A 19,836-nucleotide genomic window follows, 5' to 3' on the forward strand; every position below is an offset into this window, starting at 1 on the left:
TTAAATGTGGGCCACTCACCCCAAATCGCCACCGTGACCCTCCAAAAAACCCTCTGGCACGGCTGTAGCAGCTGGCATTCTGCCAGCGCTGGTCTGTGCACGCACCTCCTATTGGTGCATGGCAGGCTGTGGGCGGGTTCTGGAGCCAGGGCTGCGGCACCATAGGTTGGGGACTGAAGGTGGGCGTGCCGATTCAGCAGGGACACAGTGAGCAAGATGGCGGCAGCCCACATGGTCCCAGCGCCGTAGCTATCCCAGGCCACCTACACACTTCGCGGATGGCTAAGGAGGAGGCTGCTGCACCCGACACACCACATAACAGGTCAGTGCAGCAGGGACAGGGGGTTGGGGAGGGGGTTGGGGAGGGGGTGTCCCGGGGAGGACAGCTTCATGTCCCCCCCCCTACCCTACATCACCCCAGTGTAGTTGGACTCACCTTGCCACACTCCCCCGCGGCTCATAGGTGTCGGGCGGCTGGCTGCGTATGGCAGGTAGGCTGCAATAGAGGCGCCGGTATTCTGCAATGCACTGTATAATACCGGCGGCTCTATTGCAGTCTATCTGCCTAGGATGTAACCAACTCAAACACAAAAACATTCATGTACCCACTTCAGCTTGTAAGCACATATTGGATACGGATCCTTGTAGACCAGGGCTCGGCTCCGCAGTGCAGCGAAAGACTGACAAGCCAGGAAAGCAGCGCAAGGCCCCTGCTCTGCCTCATCTATGCCACAGGCAACCAGCCGCCCGACAACTATGTGCAGTGAGCGAGCGGAGAGAGTGGCGGGGGAGCGTGGCAAGGTGAGTCCAACTACACTGGGGCCGATGTAGGGGGGGACATGAAGCTGTGAGCAGAGATGGGAGGCAAGAAACTGGGGGAAGAGATGGGGGGACAAAAAACTGGGGGGACAAGAAACTGGGGGCAGAGATGGGGGGACAAGAAATATAAGCGGTTCAGCGCCACCGCCAACCCGCAGACGAAGTCGCGGGTAACTGCTAGTAGGGCATATGGTGCACTCCTACTGGGCCCTATGGTAGCGGGGGCCTCTTGGGACACCAGGACAGTCCCAGTTTACATCTGCTGTGAGGCCTTAGGAGGCAGATTGCTGAATCCAGGAGGGGGCAGCACTGAGAGCATTTGTTGGGGGAACCTGGCGAGATTTGTCTCATGAGATCTCCTGGTGGTTTCGTCCAGACCGGAAATGTGCAAAACGGAACTGCGGTACATGTCACTGAGCTGTTAGTGTCCTTGTGAACCCAATATAGACTAATGCACCTTCTATAGGGGATGTAGCTCAGGTAGCACTACTAATGTGTATAGTATGGGAGTATTATCCGTGTGCACTATATGGTGGTATTATTGTTTTGCACAGTGTGACAGTATCATTTATATTCACTCTATGTATTTAGTATTTGTTTGTAGGACAGTGTTATTTCGGTGTGCTGTATGTGGGCGCTGTATGGCTACATTATATCTGTATGGCGGTATTATTATTATATATTTCCACTTTACTAATCACATAATGATATCCAGTAGTATCAGCACAATAGGGCTACACGTAGTATATTGTCTCAGGAATTGGAGTATTTGTAGAGGTTTCCCATAGGGGATGTAACTCAGTGGTAGAGCGCATGCTTCGCATGTATGAGGCCCAGGGTTCAATCCCCGGCATCTCCATGTTTTGTACAGGTTTATCTAAATACAATAAAGATGACAAATTTCAGAGCTCAGGTGTCTGGATGTTCCTCAAATAACTGGATTTTGTCAAAAAATAAGCTTAAAAGTAAAAAGATTGTATCGTTCACCATCATATAATGTGGAAACATAAGCGCATGGTGGACAGTAGGGGGCAGTCAACTCATACACAAAAACATCCATGTACACACTTCAACTTGTAAGGACATATTGGATACGGATCCTTGTAGACCAGGGCTCGGCTCCACAATGACAGGAGGTGCAAGATGTCGGGCACATGATAATTTATACTGGATTTCTGGCATATCACGTTGGTGGTAGGATGTGAAGTCACCAGATGCTGCAGGATCACCGGCAATGTATTCGGTACTATTCCGTTATCGGGCCAGCAGCAGCGCATTTCAGCACCAGCTTTCGGGACAGCAGTTCAGTTCAGCAGCGGGAATTACAATGACATCCGAGGACTGCTGGCCCGATGCTTGTGCCCAGTAGCCAGTACATCAATGACCCCCCCTCCATCTCCTCCTCCTTCCAGTGCTGCCCCCCAGCTCTCCTTACATCTACCCCGTACCCTCTCCCCGCCACATGACTAAGCCGATGCTGGCCCGATGATAGAGGCCGTGCTTGTGTGTAGTAGGCAGTACATCGATCGATGCCCTCATCCTCCTCTTCCTTCCAGTGCTGCCCCCCAGCTCTTCTTACATCTGCCCCGTACCCTCTCCCTGTAATAGGCCTCACCGTAAATCTTGAGCAATGAATGCTACTAGATAGCCGCCGGACGCTGCAGAAAGTTTGTCCCTCCGGCTCGCTGTAGCTCACCGTTCCTATAGTCGGCGTGTTTCTTGTCAGGGCCTGGATTGAGCCCCGGTGTCTTTCCTTTCGGTCTCGGTACTAGCGCTGAGGTGAGGCCTAGTCGTGTGGCGGGGAGAGGGTACGGGGAAGATGTAAGGAGAGCTGGGGGGCAGCACTGGCAGGAGGAGAAGGATGGGGGAGGGGGGTCATCGATGTACTGGTTACTGGGCACAAGCATCGGGCCAGCAGTCCTCGGATGTCATTGTAATTCCCGCTGCTGAACTGCTGTCCCGAAAGCTGCTGCTGAACTGCGCTGCTGCTGGCCCGATAACGGAATAGTACCATGTATTCCTGTACATGTATTGTGCGGACTAGACTGCCCCCTAGTGTCCATCATTTTCTCTACAGACAAAAGGTTAAGCTCTTTTACATTAAATTCCGTCTTCGTATTATCCCCGAACATATTTCGTGTGACTTCCTGCCTGTATATCAGTTTTACTGACCTTTGATGTTTTGTAGTTCTTTGTCTCAAAAGATGGAGATGCCGGGGATTGAACCCGGGGCCTCATACATGCAAAGCATGCGCTCTACCACTGAGCTACATCCCCTACACAATGCTCCTACTTATGCTCCCAATGCATCCGAGAAAAATAGTCATGCTTACACTTCAGCCCTCCAGGGTGCCCTGTGCGTTGCATATCACATTGCTGTCAACCACATCCCGACACGGTTCAGCCTCAGCTACATGATATGAGACGCATGGAGCCCCCTAGAGGACTGAATTGTAAGCAAAGGTGGCTGTGGGCAGCGGCAGGGATCGGTAACTAAATAGGGCCTAATACCTGCTGGGATTATTTCCCCTCAGTGCAGGGGCTCAATGGAACGTGTTGTTTCATCTCAGAATTGGGAACGTTAGTGGAATAGTTATACAGGGGATGTAGCTCAGTGGTAGAGCGCATGCTTTGCATGTATGAGGCCCCGAGTTCAATCCCCGGCATCCCCATGCCTTGTACAGGTTTATCTAAATACAATACAGATGCTAGATTTCAGAGCTCAGGTGTCGGGATGATCCTCAAACAACTGAGTTGTGTCAAAAAATAAGCTTAAAAATAAAAGATTGTATCGTTCACCATCATATAATGTGGAAACATAAGCGCATGGTGGACAGTAGGGGGCAGTCAACACAAAAACATCCATGTACGCACTTCAACTTGTTGAAACACAAAAGTGGTTTTTTTACGTGTACTGCGTGGTAGCACTACTAATGTGTATAGTATGGGAGTATTATCCGTGTGCACTATATGGTGGTATTATTGTTTTGCACAGTGTGACAGTATCATTTATATGCACTCTATGTTTTTAGTATTTATTTGTAGGACAGTGTTATTTCGGTGTACTGTATGTGGGCGCTGTATGGCCACATTTTATCTATATGGCGGTATTATTATTATTATATATTTCCACTTTACTAATCACATAAGGATTTCCAGTAATAACAACACAATAGGGCTACATGTAGTATATTGTCTCTGGAATTGGAGTATTTTTAGAGATTTTCGTATAGGGGATGTAGCTCAGTGGTAGAGCGCATGCTTCGCATGTATGAGGCCCCGGGTTCAATCCCCGGCATCTCCATGTTTTGTGATAAACAACTACAAAAATATCAAAGATCCAGAAAACTGATGAATGTGCAGGAATTCAGGAAACCTCTGCCCGTCTGTATTATAAAGGCTGAATATTATCTGTTCACCATTTTAGACTCCTATGTCGATAGTGACCACTAGGGGGCGGTGTAGCTGACACAATACATGTATAGAAATACATGGCCAGTGATGTAATAAATAGTCCTCCTTAGTGACTGCAAACTTGGACACAAAGGACCTGCGCTTGCCAAATGGATAAGTAAATATACGATTATTATTGAACAACACACTACGCGTTTCGGGCGTAACTCTGCCCTTCTTCAGGTGTAAAAGTTCTTTACCGTCAGGCCAGGAGGCTTGTTAACCCGGCGGAAGGCAAGGTTCCATACACCCATACATACACCCGTGAGGTGTGAGGTACCCTGCAGCTGCATCCAATCCTGAGAGGGATCCTTGGCCAAGTGATCCCATCATCAACAAAACAGTTGTGTATGCACACTACCTAAAAGGTGAGCCTGTTTTTTGTCATCTGAAATTATCACTATCAGTACGATCTCCACTACGGGTTGCTCGGTGTTTCTTTTGTTTTTGAGATCTGAGAAAAATAGTCCTGCTATCTATCATTCGCTTACACTTCAGCCCTCCAGGGGGCCCTGTGTGTTGCATATCACATCGCTGTCAACAACATCCTGACACTGTTCAGCCTCAGCTACATGATATTTGATGCATGGGGCCCCCTAAAGGACTGAAATGTAAGCAAAGGTGGCTGTGGGCAGCGGCAGAGATGTGTAACTAAATAGGGCCTAATACCTGCTGGGATTATTTCCCCTCAGTATAGGGGCTCAATGCAATGTGTTGTTTCATCTCAGAATTGGGAACATTAAAGGAATTGTTATGTAGGGGATGTAGCTCAGTGGTAGAGCGTGTGCTTTGCGTGTATGAGGCCATGGGTTCAATCCCCGACACCTCCATGTTTTGTACAAGTTTATCTAAATACAATAAAGATGACAAATTTCAGAGCTCGGGTGTCTGGATGATCCTCAAACAACTGGATTTTGTCAAAAAATAAAAAGATTGTATCGTTCACCATCATATAATGTGGAAACATAAGCTCATGGTGGACAGTAGGGGGCAGTCAACTCATACACAAAAACATCCATGTACGCACTTCGACTTGTTGAAACACAAAAGTGTTTTTTTTACGTGTACTGCGTAATAGCACTACTAATGTGTATAGTATGGGAGTATTATCCGTGTGCACTATATAGTGGTATTATTGTTTTGCACAGTGTGACAGTATCATTTATATGCACTCTATGTTTTTAGTATTTATTTGTAGGACAGTGTTATTTCGGTGTACTGTATGTGGGCGCTGTATGGCTACATTATATCTGTATGGCGGTATTATTATTATGTATTTCCACTTTACTAATCACATAATGATTAGAGATGAGCGAACAGTGTTCTATCGAATTCATGTTCGATCAGATATTAGGCTGTTCGGCATGTTCGAATCGAATCGAACACCGCGTGGTAAAGTGCGCCATTACTCGATTCCCCTCCCACCTTCCCTGGCGCCTTTTTTGCTCCAATAACAGCGCAGGGTAGGTGGGACAGGAACTACGACACCGGTGACGTTGAGAAAAGTAGGCAAAACCCATTGGCTGCCGAAAACATGTGACCTCTAATTTAAAAGAACAGCGACGCCCAGGTTCGCGTCATTCTGAGCTTGCAATTCACCGAGGACGGAGGTTTCCGTCCAGCTAGCTAGGGCTTAGATTCTGGGTAGGCAGGGACAGGCTAGGATAGGAAGGAGAAGACAACCAACAGCTCTTATAAGAGCTAAATTCCAGGGAGAAGCTTGTCAGTGTAACGTGGCACTGACGGGCTCAATCGCCGCAACCCAGCTTTCCCAGGATCCTGAATGGAATACACTGTCAGTGTATTCCCGTATACCCGATATATACCCCCGATACCCGTTCCAACGGTGTGCCCCCCCACCTTCACCCCAGAAATACCCTGCAAGTCCCCTAGCAATAGAATTGGGGCTATATACACCCACTATTTTTGCTACTGCCATATAGTGCCATTGTCTGACTGGGAATTCAAAGAATATATTGGGCTTACATATAACTTCAATTCCAGGGAGAAGCTTGTCAGTGTAACGTGGCACTGACGGGCTCAATCGCCGCAACCCAGCTTTCCCAGGATCCTGAATGGAACACACTGACAGTGTATTCCCGTATACCCCATATATACACCCCAAATCACCGTTCCAATGGTGTGCCCCCCCACCTTCACCTCAGAAATACCCTGCAAGTCCCCTAGCAATAGAATTGGGGCTATATACACCCACAATTTTTGCTACTGGTATACAGTGCCATTGTCTGACTGGGAATTCAAAGAATATATTGGGGTTACGTGCACCCACAATTTTTACTACTGGTATATAGTGCCATTGTCTCACTGGGAATTCAAAGAATATATTGGGGTTACAAATACCCTCATTTCTTGCTACTGCCATATAGTGCCAGTTTCTGACTGGTAATTCAAAGAATATATTGGGGTTACGTGCACCCACAATTTTTACTACTGGTATACAGTGCCAGTTTCTGACTGGGAATTCAAAGAATATATTGGGGTTACAAATACCCTCATTTCTTGCTACTGCCATATAGTGCCAGTTTCTGACTGGTAATTCAAAGAATATATTGGGGTTATGTGCACCCACAATTTTTACTACTGGTATACAGTGCCATTGTCTGACTGGGAATTCAAAGAATATATTGGGGTTACGTGCACCCACAATTTTTACTACTGGTATATAGTGCCAATTTCTAACTGGGAATTCAAAATGCGCAAGGCTCCCGGAAAGGGACGTGGACGAGGCCGTGGGCGAGATCGGGGGAATGGTTCTGGGGAGCAAGGTAGCAGTGAAGCCACAGGGCGTCCCGTGCCTACTCCTGTGTCCAGATGCTCAAACACTAGAGTCTCCTCCATCTCCGTTCGATTTGGTGGTGGATGACCAGCAACCCACCCTCATCGACGATGATGTGACGCAGTTGCCGTCAGGGCATCCAGTTGACCGGCGCATTGTGCGGGAGGAGGAGATGAGACAGGAGTTGGAAGAGGAAGTGGTGGATGATGAGGACACTGACCCGACCTGGACAGGGGGGATGTCAAGCGGGGAAAGTAGTGTGGATGTTGAGGCAAGTGCAGCACCAAAAAGGGTAGCTAGAGGCAGAGGCAGAGGTCAGCAGCTTAGGCGAAGCCAGGCCACACCCGGAATCTCCCAAGATGTTCCAGTTCGTACCCAGCCCCGAAAAACTCCCACCTCGAGGGCACGTTTCTCGAAGGTGTGGAGTTTTTTCAAGGAATGCGCCGAGGACAGATATAGTGTTGTCTGCACAATTTGCCTCTCGAAATTGATTAGGGGCTCTGAGAAGAGCAACCTGTCCACCACTTCAATGCGCCGTCATTTGGAATCCAAGCACTGGAATCAGTGGCAGGCAGCAACGGCAGGACAAAGGCCGCCTGCCGTTCACGCCACTGCCACTGCCTCTGCCACTGCCTCTGCCTCTGCCACTGCCACTGCTGACTGTGCTGGCGATGCACTCCAGAGGACGAGCCAGGACACCACTTCATCTGCCTCCGCCACTTTGTTGACTTCTCCCTCATCCTCCCCTGTTCCTGTCTTATCTCCTTCTCCTGCACCATCAAAGGCACCATCAGGCGCTTCTTTACAACAACCCACCATCTCTCAGACATTGGAGCAGCGGCAGAAATACACTGCTAACCACCCACACGCGCAAGCCTTGAACGCCAACATCGCTAAACTGCTGGCCCAGGAGATGTTGGCGTTCCGGCTTGTTGAAACTCCCGCCTTCCTGGACCTGATGGCAACTGCGGCACCTCGCTATGCCGTCCCTAGCCGTCACTACTTCTCCCGGTGTGCCGTCCCCGCCTTGCACCAGCACGTGTCACTCAACATCAGGCGGGCCCTTAGTTCCGCGCTTTGCACAAAGGTCCACTTGACCACCGACGCGTGGACAAGTGCATGCGGACAGGGACGCTACATTTCACTGACGGCACACTGGGTGAATGTAGTTGAGGCTGGGACTGCTTCCCAAACTGGCCCGGTGTACCTCGTCTCCCCGCCTAACATTCCTGGCAGGGACACGAGAAGAACACCCCCCTCCTCCTCCTCCTCTACCGCCTCCTCCTCCGCCACCGCCTCCTCCTCCGCCACCGCCTCCTCCTCCGCTGTTAGATTGACCCCAGCTACGAGTTGGAAACGTTGCAGCACTGGCGTTGGTAGACGTCAGCAGGCTGTGCTGAAGCTGATCAGCTTGGGGGACAGACAGCACACTGCCTCCGAGGTGAGGGATGCCCTCCTCGATGAGACGGCAATATGGTTTGAGCCGCTGCACCTGGGCCCAGGCATGGTCGTTTGTGATAACGGCCGGAACCTGGTAGCAGCTCTGGAGCTTGCCGGACTCCAACATGTTCCATGCCTGGCCCACGTCTTCAACCTAGTGGTGCAACGTTTCCTAAAGAGCTACCCCAATGTTCCAGAGCTACTGGTGAAAGTGCGGCGCATGTGCGCCCACTTTCGCAAGTCGACAGTAGCCGCTGCTAGCTTAAAATCTCTCCAGCAACGCCTGCATGTGCCACAACACCGGCTTTTGTGCGACGTCCCCACACGCTGGAACTCATCGTTTCAGATGTTGAATAGAGTGGTTGAGCAGCAGAGACCTTTGATGGAATACCAGCTACAAAACCCTAGGGTGCCACAAAGTCAGCTGCCTCAGTTTCTCATCCATGAGTGGCCATGGATGAGAGACCTTTGTGACATCCTACGGGTGTTTGAGGAGTCCACAAGGAGGGTGAGCTCTGAGGATGCGATGGTGAGCCTTACAATCCCGCTCTTGTGTGTTCTGAGAGAATCCCTGATTGACATCAGGGATAACTCAGATCACACAGAGGAGTTAGGGATAGCATCCGATCCATCACAGCTGGAGAGTAGGTCCACACATCTGTCCGCTTCACTGCGTTTAATGGAGGAGGAGGAGGAGGAGGAGGAGGAAGAAGAGTTGTCCGATGATGTGATGGTGATACAGGAGGCTTCCGGGCAACTTCGAATCGTCCCATTGTTGCAGCGCGGATGGGTAGACATGGAGGATGAGGAGGAAATGGAGATTGAACTTTCCGGTGGGGCCAGAGGAGTCATGCCAACTAACACTGTGGCAGACATGGCTGAGTTCATGTTGGGGTGCTTTACAACCGACAAGCGTATTGTCAAAATCATGGAGGACAACCAGTACTGGATCTTTGCTATCCTTGACCCCCGGTATAAAAACAACATCTCGTCTTTTATTCCGGTAGAGGGGAGGGCCAATCGCATCAATGCTTGCCACAAGCAATTGGTGCAGAATATGATGGAGATGTTTCCAGCATGTGACGTTGGCGGCAGGGAGGGCAGTTCCTCCAGTAGGCAACCAAGTTCTCACCGGTCCACACAAACGAGGGGCACACTGTCTAAGGTCTGGGACACCTTGATGGCACCCCCTCGCCAAAGTGCCGCCACGGAGGGTCCTAGTGTCACCAGGCGTGAGAAGTATAGGCGCATGTTGCGGGAATACCTTTCCGACCACAGCCCTGTCCTCTCCGACCCCTCTGCGCCCTACACGTATTGGGTGTCGAAGTTGGACCTGTGGCTTGAACTTGCCCTATATGCCTTGGAGGTGCTGTCCTGTCCTGCCGCCAGCGTCCTATCTGAGAGGGTGTTCAGTGCAGCCGGTGGCATCATCACTGACAAGCGCACCCGTCTGTCAGTTGAGAGTGCCGACCGGCTCACTTTGATAAAAATGAACCACCACTGGATAGAGCCTTCATTTTTGGGCCCACCTGTGTAAAGCACCCCAACATGAAACTCCATGTCTGTACTCAACCTCTCCAATTCCTCCGCATCCTCATACTCATCCACCATAAGCGTTGCACAATTCTGCTAATACTAGGCTCCCTCCACCCTGATTTCCCCCAACTCTGCTGGTTAGAGGCTCCCTCCACCCTGATTTCCACCAACTCTGCTGGTTAGAGGCTCCCTCCACCATGAATTGGTCCAAACTGGGCTGTTTAGCGGCTCCCTCCACCATGAATTGGTCCAAACTGGGGTTTTTAGAGGCTCCCTCCACCATGAATTGGTCCAAACTGGGGTTTTTAGAGGCTCCCTCCACCATGAATTGGTCCAAACTGGGCTGGTTAGAAGCTCCCTCCACCATGAATTTGCCCAAACTGGCCTGTTTAGAGGCTCCCTCCACCATGAATTTGCCCAAACTGGCCTGTTTAGAGGCTCCCTCCACCATGAATTGGTCCAAACTGGGGTTTTTAGAGGCTCTCTCCACCATGAATTGGTCCAAACTGGGCTGTTTAGGGGCTCCCTCCATCATGAATTGGTCCAAACTGGGGTTTTTAGAGGCTCCCTCCACCATGAATTGGTCCAAACTGGGCTGTTTAGAGGCTCCCTCCACCATGAATTTGCCCAAACTGGGCTGTTTAGAGGCTCCCTCCACCATGAATTGGTCCAAACTGGGGTTTTTAGAGGCTCCCTCCACCATGAATTGGTCCAAACTGGGGGTTTTTAGAGGCTCCCTCCACCATGAATTTGCCCAAACTGGGCTGTTTTGAGGCTCCCTCCACCATGAATTGGTCCAAACTGGGGTTTTTAGAGGCTCCCTCCACCATGAATTGGTCCAAACTGGGGTTTTTAGAGGCTCCCTCCACCATGAATTGGTCCAAACTGGGGTTTTTAGAGGCTCCCTCCACCATGAATTTGCCCAAACTGAGCTGTTTAGAGGCTCCCTCCACCATGAATTGGTCCAAACTGGGGTTTTTAGAGGCTCCATCCACCATGAATTGGTCCAAACTGGGGGTTTTTAGAGGCTCCCTCCACCATGAATTTGCCCAAACTGGGCTGTTTAGAGGCTCCCTCCACCATGAATTTGCCCAAACTGGGCTGTTTAGAGGCTCCCTCAACCAGGAATTGGTCCAAACTGGGGTTTTTAGAGGCTCCCTCCACCATGAATTGGTCCAAACTGGGGTTTTTAGAGGCTCCCTCCACCATGAATTGGTCCAAACTGGGGTTTTTAGAGGCTCCCTCCACCATGAATTTGCCCAAACTGAGCTGTTTAGAGGCTCCCTCCACCATGAATTGGTCCAAACTGGGCTGTTTAGAGGCTCCCTCCACCATGAATTGGTCCAAACTGGGGTTTTTAGAGGCTCCCTCCACCATGAATTGGTCCAAACTGGGCTGTTTAGAGGCTCCCTCCACCATGAATTGGTCCAAACTGGCGTTTTTAGAGGCTCCCTCCACCATGAATTGGTCCAAACTGGGGTTTTTAGAGGCTCCCTCCACCATGAATTTGCCCAAACTGGGCTGTTTAGAGGCTCCCTCCACCATGAATTTGCCCAAACTGGGCTGTTTAGAGGCTCCCTCCACCATGAATTGGTCCAAACTGGGGTTTTTAGAGGCTCCCTCCACCATGAATTGGTCCAAACTGGGGGTTTTTAGAGGCTCCCTCCACCATGAATTGGTCCAAACTGGGGGTTTTTAGAGGCTCCCTCCACCATGAATTTGCCCAAACTGGGCTGTTTAGAGGCTCCCTCCACCATGAATTGGTCCAAACTGGGGTTTTTAGAGGCTCCCTCCACCATGAATTGGTCCAAACTGGGGTTTTTAGAGGCTCCCTCCACCATGAATTGGTCCAAACTGGGGTTTTTAGAGGCTCCCTCCACCATGAATTTGCCCAAACTGAGCTGTTTAGAGGCTCCCTCCACCATGAATTGGTCCAAACTGGGGTTTTTAGAGGCTCCCTCCACCATGAATTGGTCCAAACTGGGGTTTTTAGAGGCTCCCTCCATCATGAATTTGCCCAAACTGAGCTGTTTAGAGGCTCCCTCCACCATGAATTGGTCCAAACTGGGGTTTTTAGAGGCTCCCTCCACCATGAATTGGTCCAAACTGGGAGGTTTTAGAGGCTCCCTCCACCATGAATTTGCCCAAACTGGGCTGTTTAGAGGCTCCCTCCACCATGAATTGGTCCAAACTGGGGTTTTTAGAGGCTCCCTCCACCATGAATTGGTCCAAACTGGGCTGGTTAGAGGCTCCCTCCACCATGAATTTGCCCAAACTGGGCTGTTTAGAGGCTCCCTCCACCATGAATTGGTCCAAACTGGGGTTTTTAGAGGCTCCCTCCACCATGAATTGGTCCAAACTGGGGTTTTTAGAGGCTCCCTCCACCATGAATTGGTCCAAACTGGGCTGTTTAGAGGCTCCCTCCACCATGAATTGGTCCAAACTGGGGTTTTTAGAGGCTCCCTCCACCATGAATTGGTCCAAACTGGGCTGTTTAGAGGCTCCCTCCACCATGAATTGGTCCAAACTGGGGTTTTTAGAGGCTCCCTCCACCATGAATTTGCCCAAACTGGGCTGTTTAGAGGCTCCCTCCACCATGAATTGGTCCAAACTGGGGTTTTTAGAGGCTCCCTCCACCATGAATTTGCCCAAACTCTGCTGGTTAGAGGCTCAATCCACCCTGATTTTCAAAACAAATGTTGGTGCCAACCTCAACTTACTACAAGGGCCAAATTCACTGCTGGTGACAAGCTCTCCTCACTGCAAGTGCCAAATACACATGTTTCAAGGTGTTTTCCTACTGTCAGAGAGGTGGTATTGAGTGTGTAAAGTGTGTAGTTGTTAGGCTATGATGTTGGGGTAATAGAGGGTCTTTGGTGTGTTAGATGCCCCCAGACATGCTTCCCCTGCTGTCCCAGTGTCATTCCAGAGGTGTTGGCATCATTTCCTGTGGTGTCATAGTGGACTTGGTGACCCTCCAGACACGGATTTGGGTTTCCCCCTTAACGAGTATCTGTTCCCCATAGACTATAATGGGGTTCGAAACCCGTTCGAACACACGAACATTGAGCGGCTGTTCGAATCGAATTTCGAACCTCGAACATTTTAGTGTTCGCTCATCTCTAATAATGATATCCAGTAGTATCAACACAATAGGGCTACACGTAGTATATTGTCTCAGGAATTGGAGTATTTGTAGAGGTTTCCTGTAGGGGATGTAGCTCAGTGGAAGAGCGCATGCTTCGCATGTATGAGGCCCCGGGTTCAATCCCCGGCATCTCCATGTTATGTGATAAACAACTACAAAAACATCAAAGATCCAGAAAACTGAGGAATGTGCAGGAATTCAGGAAACATCTGCCCGTCTGTATTATAAAGGCTGAATATTATCTGTTCACCATTTTAGAAGCCTATGTCAATAGTGAACACTAGGGGGCAGTGTAGCTAACACAATACATGTATAGAAATATCCAGTAGTATGCACACAATAGGGCTACACGTAGTATATTGTCTCAGCAATTGGAGGATGTATAGAGGTTTCCTATAGGGGATGTAGCTCAGTGGTAAAGCGCATGCTTCGCATGTATGAGGCCCCGGGTTCAATCCCCGGCATCTCCATGTTTTGTCTTACATAACAATCACTAAAAACATGAATTTGTTCAACTTTAAGCAGAAATATCTAGATGTGATCCAAGAAACTGTAATATCTGATAAAGCAAGTATCAGAATATCCTTCACTGTCATGTGCAGTATTCCTAAAGATGTATACATAATGTGGCCAGTAGGTGGCAGTCCGCTCATACACAGAGACATCCAGGTATCTCCATGTTATGTGATAAACAACTACAAAAACATCAAAGATCCATAAAACTGATAAATGTGCCGGAATTCACAAGATGTCTGTCTGGACATAACGCAAAGGACGGATTCAACTATCAAAATGTCATCCTGCATTTACGAATCCCCAGTACAGTCAGTGCTGGACACTAGGGGGCAGTATAGTCAGCACAATACACTGCCTGTGGTATAATGAACAGACATTTTTATTTATATAGGGCCCATCATATTCCTCCATATAACATTGACAGCCCTGCTGCCTCCACTTCTGCTTCAGCCCTCCAGGGAGCCCCGTCTGTCCCACATGATGTCAATGTTTCCTATTGGGCCCAGTCTTTACCAGTTCTGTCCATGGTTACAGACCTAAAATGTAGACAGAATTTTTTTCTGCCTTTTGTATTTGGAGATGCTGGATCTGTGTATGTAGATATAGATATATCTGAAGACGGATACTGAGTGTGACATCTATAAAATAATACCGCCAATATAATAGAATAAATTAATCGAAAGTTACAGGAGGAGACGTAACAAGGAAATCCAGTATAAAATATCACGTGTCAGACATCTTGCACCGAGCCCTGGTCTACAAGGATCTGTGCCCAATATGTCCATACAGAAGCTGATCTCATCCTTGTGTGTTTGTTTATGAGCAGACTGCCACCTACTGGACACTTTATGCCTATATCTCTACAATATAGTGTATGGTGTGAAGGATATTTTGATACTTGGTTTATCAGTTAACCGGTTAAGGACCGGGCCCAAAAGTATGTTAAAGACCGGGCCTTTTTTTCCAAAACTGACATGTGTCACTTTAAATGGCAATAACTTTGAGACGCTTTAACTTACACAAGTGATTTTGAGATTGTTTTTTTCGTAACACATTATACTTCATGTTAGTTGTAAACACTAATCAATATTTTTGTATTTATTTATAAAAAAAAATAGGAAATTTGATGGAAATTTGAAAAAATTTGCAATTTTCAAAATGTGAAATTTTCTACTTTTCAGGCAGATAGTTATACCATCCAAATACATAAATAAATATTATCTCCCATATCTCTGGTTTATATCGGCATCATCTTTTGATTGTCTTTTAATTTATTTTGGACGTTACAAGGCTTCCAAGTGTAACAGCGATTTTCCAGATTTACAAGAAAATTCCCCAAACCAATTTTTTAGGGATCACTTCAGTTCTGAAAGTAATTATAAAGGCCTGTATAATAGAAACCCCCATAAATCACCCCATTTTCAAAACTGCACCCCTCAAATTATTCAAAACAGCATTTGGGATGTTTGTTAACCCTTTAAGCATTTCATAAGAATAAAAATAATATGGCAGTGAAATTTAGACATTTCATTTTTTTTCACTAATACATTCATTTAGACCTAAAATTAACACATTCAAAAAGGGTTAAAGGAGAAAATGCATCTGACAGTTTATTGTACAATTTCTCCCGTACACAGAAATACCCCACATGTGGGTGTAAACTGATTTTTGGGCACACGGCAGTGCATGGAAGGGAAGTAGCGACACTGGGTGTTTGAACAGCAGATTTTGCTGGAATAATTTTCAGGCACCATGCCTCATTTGCAGAGACCCTAGAGTACCAAAACAATGGAAACCCCCCAAAAGTGACCCCATTTTAGAATCCACACCCCTCACAGAATTCATCAAGGGGTATAGTCAGCATTTTGACCCTACAGTTGTTTCACAGATTTTACTAACATTGGGATGTGTAAATGAAAAATTACTAAAATGTCACTTTATCTCCAAAGTTTTCATTTTCACAAGGGGTTAAAGGAGTAAAAGCCCCCCACAGTTTGTTAAACAATTTCTCCTGAACACGGCAATACCCCATATGTGGCCATAGTATGCTGTATGGGTACATGGCGGGGCTCAGAATGGAAGGAGCGCTATTTGGCTTTTGGATGGCAGATTTTGCTGGAATTATTTTTAGGTGCCATGCCGCATTAGCAGAGCCCCTAGAGTACGAATACAGTGGAAACCCCCTAAAAGTGACCCCATTTGGGAAACTACACCCCCCACAGAACATATCAAAGGGTAGAGTGAGCATTTTGACCCTACAGCTGTTTCACAGATTTTATTAACATTGGGCCATGAACATGAAAAATTACTTTTTTTCCAATAAACTGTCAATTTAGCCCCAAATTTTTAATTTTCACAAGAGGATAAAGGAGAAAAAGCTTCCTAAAGTTCGTTACACAATTTCTCCTGAACACGGCAATACCCCATATGTGGCCATAATCTGCTGTATGGGAACATGGCAGGGCTCAGAATGGAAAGAGGGCTATTTAGCTTTTGAAGGGCAGATTTTGCTGGAATAGTTTTCAGGTCCCATGTCGCATTTGCAGAGCCCCTAAAGTACCAATACAGTGGAAACCCCCTAAAAGTGACCCCATTTTGGAAACTACACCCCTCATAGAATTTATCTAGGGGTAGAGTGAGTATTTTGGCCTCACAGGTGTTTCACAGATTTTATTAACATTGGGACATGAAAATGAAAAATTACTTTTTTTCCCAATAAATCGTCCATTTAGCGCCATAGTTTTAATTTTGCAAATAGTTTAAGAATTAAAAGCCCCCCCACAGTTTGTTACACAATTTCTTCTGAACACGGCAATACCCCATATGTGGCCATAATCTGCTGTATGGGTACATGGTGGGGCTCAGAATGGAAAGAGCGCTATTTGGATTTTGGAGGGCAGATTTTGCTGGAATAGTTTTCTGGTTAGGGTCTCTGCAAATGTGACATGGTGTCCAAAAACGAAGAATCTAAATCTGCACTCCAAAAGCACATAGCGTTCCTTCACATCTGCACCCTGCTGGGTACCCAAATGGCGGTGTATGCCGACATGTATGACACTAGTGTACCCCGGATAACGGACTTAATGCCATATGTGGGTAGAAATGGCTGTTTGGGCACAGCCGGGGACAGAAGGGAAGGAGCACGATTTTGGTTTTTGGAGCACAGTTTGGTTTTTGGACGTCATGCCACTTTTGCAAAGCCCCTGAATTGTCAATAAAGTGGAATCCGCAGACATGTCACCCTATTTTGGACACTACCCCACTGATGGGATTTATCAAGTGGCGTAGCGAGAATTTTTAACCCTTGAGTGTTGCATTTATTTAGTTTCCAGAAATGAAATCGCAACTGATAGAGAAGTTAAAAATGACATTTTTCCAGAGATTCGCCATTTTTGTGCCCAACTTATGTCAGCAGAGATACACACTCCAAAAACTGGTAAGCGGGTATCCCGGGCACAAGAGCTTTTAGAGCGTTCATCTCTGATACGAGGCGGGCGCAACATATTAGGCACTGAAATGACAGATTCCTGGAAAAATTGTCATTTTCACCTCTCACCTCGCTTCATATTCATTTATGGATAAGTTATAGCAACACTTGGGGGTTAAATGCTGTCTGTACCCCTGGAGAAATCCTTCAGGGGTGTAGTTTCCAAAATAAGGTCACATATCAGGGGATTCCACTTTACTGGCGTTTCAGCTCTGCAAAAGTGTCATGGCATCCAAAAACCAAACCGTCTGCGCTCCAAAAACCCAATAACCCTTCTTCCCTTCTGTGTCCAGCTGTGCCCTAATATCAGTTTATACCCACAAATGACATTACATACGTTATCCGGGGTACAGCAGTGTCATACATGTGTCATACACGTGACATAAACTGCAGTTTGGGCGCACAGCAGGGCGCAGAAGGGAAGGAGCGCGATGCGGCTTTTGGAGTACAGATTTTGATGTTTGGTATCTGGACGCCATGTCATGTTTGTAGAGCCTGTAAGGTAACAGAAAAGTGGATTCCCCAAAGGAGTGACCTAATTTTGAAAACTGCACCCCTCAAAGAATTTCTCAGGGGGCGTAGTGAGTATTAGTATCCCAGACGTGACTGCACAGCGGATGGCGAAGAGGGAATATATAAGAGGTGCGGAGGACATTACAAACACCAAATTCCCTACTATGTCCCAGTAGCTCCTATGATTGGGGGAGTTGCTCTGGGGGTCACTTTAGGGGTCACTTCTGGTGTCTTTTCCCTCATAAGCTGTAAATCTGGGGTGTCCCCTGATATCCGCTCGCACAGCTTATATATTCCCTACCTGACGCAGCCAGTCGTGTTCTAATGATTTGGCGATTTTTGCGGGTTTTTGTCTTCACATTATTAGATGCTATATTTTCTTTATTTTTATGGTGACGCGGCCATATAAGGGCTTGTTGTTTGCGGGATGAGATGCATTTTCTAATGACACCATCTTTGGGTGCCTACAACTTACTGAATACATTTTATTAACTCTTTCTTGCTGGATTAAAAAAAAAAAAAAAAAATCAATCCTGGCATTGAGTTTTACATTTTAAATTTTGCGTCATGCAGGGTACAGTATAAGCGACATGTGACCTTTATTCTGCGGGTCGGTATGTTTACGGCGATACCTCATTTATGTTATTTTTTTATGCGATACTAATTCTGTAGAATAAAAACACATTTGGGGACATAAATCAATGTTTTTTGCATCGCCATCTTCTGAGAGGCGTAACATTTTTATTTTTCAATTGACAGTGCTGGTTGAGGGCTTATTTTTTGCGGGACAATGTGCGCTTTTTATTGGCACTGTTGTGGGGTGCCTATGACTTTTTGATCACTTTTTATAGCATATTTTGTAGGATGAGATGGCAAGAAATCATTACTTCCGGCGAGTTTTTTCCATGTTTTTTTTTCCGACGTTCATTGTGTACATTAAATATTATTTCAGTTTTATTGTACAGGTTGTTACGCACGCGGCGATACCAAATATGCTTTGCTTTTTTTATTTTTAGTGCTTATTTATATAATTCATTTTGTATAGAAAAAAAGAGATTTTTGGTCTTTATAACTTTATTACTTTTTTCATACACTTTATTTTTTTGTTTTTTTACTTTTTTTTTTACTTTTTCATGTATCCCTTTAGGACACTTGAATCAGTTGATGCTTTGATGAAAGCATCAACTGATTCTGCACAATAGCAGACAGGACACGAGCAGGACATGAGCCTGCTGGTGTCCTGTAAGCTACAGAGGAAGTGAGACACATCGCTCACTTCCTCCATCGCCTGGCAGGATCACCAGGTATGTGGGGGCTCCGGTAGTCTGGGGTCACTGTCCAGACCCCAGACTACCTTTTACTGACATCGGCACCCCCCGATCTCGCCGCGGGGGTGCCCATCACCTTCAATTGTCGGCGGATCCCAGCACATGAGGCTGTAAATTTACGTACGGCGGTCCTCATGTGGTTAATGAGAGAAACCGAATCAATCCCTTTGTATGATAGGAACTGCTTCCACAAAAAATACTGGGAAAATTTGCAAATTGAGCCTAGTTTTGAAGACACAGAATTTGATTTATATTGTGCTGTGGAAGAACAAGAGACTATTGACGAAGAACCACTCAGTAGTACTGCTAAGTACAATCTGGCGTTCCAATCCCTAACTCAGTTGGCGGATATTTTATCTAATCACGGAACTTCAACCTTTCTAAACTACTTGGAAGAAATCAAGGTTATCCAAAACAATGCCAGATGAGGTTCTTCGTTATTACAACCCAGCTTGTCATATAACCAGTCTGTACATCAAGATGTTGCAGGTGCTGAGACTTCAAATGTTCCGGATATAGTTGATGGAAATACACCACCTTCTACAAGCTGCAAATCTTCATCTGCGCGTCCGCAGGTAGTTGTACCTTTTCAGGCTGAAGGTATCCACAAAGAGGAGAAAAAGGGAAACAACGAAAACACAAAAAAATTGCAAGGAAATAGAGAAATGTCTGATTTGCCACTTTGATTTGGGGAAAAAGTCTAAAAAATTGACAACTTGTTTTTCTTGTTGTTCCACACTACATGAAGATTGTTATAGAGTGGATGGATGTCCGCAGTGTGAGGAAGATTAGCCATTGT

The 19,836-nt window shown here is 46.8% G+C and overlaps 7 non-coding genes across 7 annotated transcripts; 6 read left to right on the forward strand and 1 right to left on the reverse strand.

Moving 5' to 3' along the window:
• Nucleotides 1-1,606: 1,606 nt before the first annotated feature.
• Nucleotides 1,607-1,678, forward strand: TRNAA-CGC (transfer RNA alanine (anticodon CGC)). The gene has a single exon. It is a non-coding gene; the product is annotated as a tRNA-Ala (tRNA).
• Nucleotides 1,679-3,024: 1,346 nt separating this feature from the next.
• Nucleotides 3,025-3,096, reverse strand: TRNAA-UGC (transfer RNA alanine (anticodon UGC)). The gene has a single exon. It is a non-coding gene; the product is annotated as a tRNA-Ala (tRNA).
• A 323-nt stretch (nt 3,097-3,419) lies between these two features.
• Nucleotides 3,420-3,491, forward strand: TRNAA-UGC (transfer RNA alanine (anticodon UGC)). Its single transcript has one exon. It is a non-coding gene; the product is annotated as a tRNA-Ala (tRNA).
• Nucleotides 3,492-4,051: 560 nt separating this feature from the next.
• TRNAA-CGC (transfer RNA alanine (anticodon CGC)) lies at nt 4,052-4,123 on the forward strand. Its single transcript has one exon. It is a non-coding gene; the product is annotated as a tRNA-Ala (tRNA).
• A 907-nt stretch (nt 4,124-5,030) lies between these two features.
• On the forward strand, nt 5,031-5,102 carry TRNAA-UGC (transfer RNA alanine (anticodon UGC)). The gene has a single exon. It is a non-coding gene; the product is annotated as a tRNA-Ala (tRNA).
• An 8,154-nt stretch (nt 5,103-13,256) lies between these two features.
• Nucleotides 13,257-13,328, forward strand: TRNAA-CGC (transfer RNA alanine (anticodon CGC)). Its single transcript has one exon. It is a non-coding gene; the product is annotated as a tRNA-Ala (tRNA).
• Nucleotides 13,329-13,591: 263 nt separating this feature from the next.
• Nucleotides 13,592-13,663, forward strand: TRNAA-CGC (transfer RNA alanine (anticodon CGC)). Its single transcript has one exon. It is a non-coding gene; the product is annotated as a tRNA-Ala (tRNA).
• Nucleotides 13,664-19,836: the final 6,173 nt, after the last annotated feature.

This window comes from Leptodactylus fuscus, chromosome 3, assembly GCF_031893055.1.
Source record: "Leptodactylus fuscus isolate aLepFus1 chromosome 3, aLepFus1.hap2, whole genome shotgun sequence".
NCBI lineage: Eukaryota > Metazoa > Chordata > Amphibia > Anura > Leptodactylidae > Leptodactylus > Leptodactylus fuscus.